This window comes from Entelurus aequoreus, linkage group LG18, assembly GCF_033978785.1.
Source record: "Entelurus aequoreus isolate RoL-2023_Sb linkage group LG18, RoL_Eaeq_v1.1, whole genome shotgun sequence".
Classification (NCBI taxonomy): Eukaryota; Metazoa; Chordata; class Actinopteri; order Syngnathiformes; family Syngnathidae; genus Entelurus; species Entelurus aequoreus.
The window spans coordinates 27,706,231-27,708,983 of NC_084748.1; the positions used below are offsets into that span (position 1 = coordinate 27,706,231).

Sequence of the window (2,753 nt, forward strand, 5' to 3'; positions counted from 1 at the left end):
TTGTGCTGGCCAAAGGCATACTATTTGGAGTGTAAGCTACAGTCAGAAAGTTCTTGCTGATGCAATTCATTGTGCAGAGCTTAGCCTTGTGCCTTCCTGAAGAAATTACATTGCTGTAAGTCTATGAGCCTGCCTGATAATTAAGCTGAGAAATGACATTTGGATGTTATATAAACGCCAAGTGAACATGTGTAAAAGGCAGGAATTTTAATTATGTAGTTAAAAACAATTTTGTTTAGCTTACATTTTTCATTCTTCTACAGCTTCAACATGTAATCACCAATTTAATCAAGTTTAGCATATAAAAAAGATAAGATAACACTTTCTTTATCATATGTAGTTTTATTCAATATATTTAATATAAAATATGTAAAAATATGGTTCCAGTTGGCTTTATCTGCTGAGAAACACAGACAAAATGGAGTGTTATTACTACTGAGAACTAGTGGTGTAACACTGGTAGAGACATCTAATTAGTTCAACTCACATCTGGTTTAGCTGAGGGGCGGCATGCTCTCTCCTGGACTCCACTCCACAGGTTGGTGCTGGCTTCATTTACTGAGAAATACAGGACATGAAATTTTGTGTTATTACTACTGAGAACTAGTGGTGTAACACTGCTATTACTACTGAGAACTAGTGGTATAACACTGGTAGAGATTTCAACCCACCTCTGGTTTAGCTGAGGGGCGAGGGGCTCTCTCCACGACTCCACTCTACGGGTTGCAGCTGGCTTCATCTACTGAGAGACATGAAATGGAGTGTTATTACTACTGAGAACTAGTGGTGTAACACTGGTAGACACCCAGTTCATCCAAAAAGTAATTCAGATTGTACTGCAATTTCTTGAGAGCAAAGTAGTGAGAATACTCACAGGTCGTGTGGATCCAGAACGTGTCCAACTCAGCCATCCATCCCCAGATTAAAAAAAAACTGTAACGTTGATTGCAAAAACGGTCTTGTCTCTGCTTTTTGTTTCCCTTCAACAATTAAAAAAAAAGTACAAAAGAAAATGAAATATAGCCTAGGCTAATCTAGGCTTGCTCGAACACACACAGCTAACTGGATGGAAAACAATGAGCTAAACTTCAACTGTAAAAATGTCCAAACTACAGAGATAAATGTCAATGAGCGATTAGCAGCAGCAGCTTTTGCTTTCGAAATCTGTCTCAGAGATGTTGTCAACTCAAGGAGAAATGCCTAGAGTGAAGGGTTTAACGTTAACGCATATCTATCTCCAGCCCAAGATCTCAAATTGCGCCAGAATCTCGCCGATTTCCGAGGTCGTTTTAAGCAAAAGTATTTGGCTATATGAGCTATAAACTTCACGGATGATAGCCAGGGGTGTTCTCTAAATTTCCTGAAAAGCACAAGTTGATAGGACACTCGTAGCCACTATGGCGAGTGTTTGTTTGACTGAAGTGGCTGGCGAATTCTCAAAATGGCTTCTGTGTTGATTAGGAAAGGAAAGGATTGATTCCAAATGAACCAGTAGCATGTGATTGGACGAACAAAATGTCAATCTTTCAGCCCTGGACACAATGCATGGTGAGGCCAGGCCTCCGTTGCCCACCCATTTTCAGTGATCTGGCCAATCACATATTGGCATGAAAAAGCATGCATTACATTGACTTCTATGAGAAGCTAATTTCCTAGGGGAGGCCTGGCCTCCCTTAATACAAACTGATAGGGAAATCTGGCCTGTTGCTTTACAATTGCAATATTGGGTTTTAGCCATGGGAACATTTAGATTTATGAACAAAAGTAAAATAATATGAATATAAAAAATAAAAAATATGTTTTTTGTTAAAATAAATAAATAAAATAAATATATTTATTGTTTTTTTTAAATCTCTCTCTTCTCTCAAATTATTGGGGAGGCCAGGCCTCCTCCACCTCTATGGAGGAGCCTCCACTGATTAGAATAATAGTTGGATAAATTGGATATAGAGAACATACAAACCCTTTATTTATTAAATCCAAAATACTGAAACTCAACGATTTGGTGCATTTGCAAACAGCTAAAATGATGTAGAAAGTAAATTACAACCTGCTACCCAAGAATGTGCAACAATTCTTCTCAACACAACAGGATTAGTATAATCTTAGAGAAAAAGTTAATATAAAACATTTGGGTAACACTTTAGTATGGGGAACATATTCACCATTAATTAGTTGCTTATTAAAGTAACAAAGACTTCACTTAGAGTTATTGGACACTCGTGGAACGTAAAAAGGTTAGGGTTAAGGTTAGGGTTACTAATAAGCAATCATTCTGAGGTTATTGAGGGAAGACTCTTAGTTAATGGCTTACTGCTTGTATAATAAGGCCATGCAGAAGAAGGCATTAATAAGTACTTAATAATGACTAATTAAGAGCCAATATGTTACTAATTTGCATGTTAATAAGCAACTAATTAATGGTGAATATGTGTTCCGCATACTAAAGTGTTACCAATATTTGTATGCACGTACAATACTTAAAACCTTTAGCATACTTCCATAAGTATGTGGAATTAATTTATGGAATTGAATAAGCAAAAAAGTCAAACAATGTCCCAACCTTAATTTAAATTCAAACAAAAAGTATTTAGAAAGTATAAGGAAGAGGAACAATGATAAATATTGAAAATAAGACATGATTCATCTCCTTGTGTGAATCCAAACTGACTTAACTATTTATGAAGAGAACGGTTGTATTTAGAAATCATTGATTTAACTGTGCTACAAATTCAAAACAGGAAGTGAACGTA

At 36.3% G+C, this 2,753-nt stretch overlaps 1 long non-coding RNA gene across 1 annotated transcript; it reads right to left on the bottom strand.

Moving 5' to 3' along the window:
- LOC133633560 (uncharacterized) lies at positions 1 to 1,577 on the bottom strand. Its single transcript, XR_009821784.1, has 4 exons — positions 875 to 1,577; positions 672 to 742; positions 488 to 558; positions 1 to 400 (listed from the first exon to the last, which is right to left on the bottom strand). It is a non-coding gene; the product is annotated as an uncharacterized LOC133633560 (long non-coding RNA).
- Between the last annotated feature and the right edge of the window lie 1,176 nt (positions 1,578 to 2,753).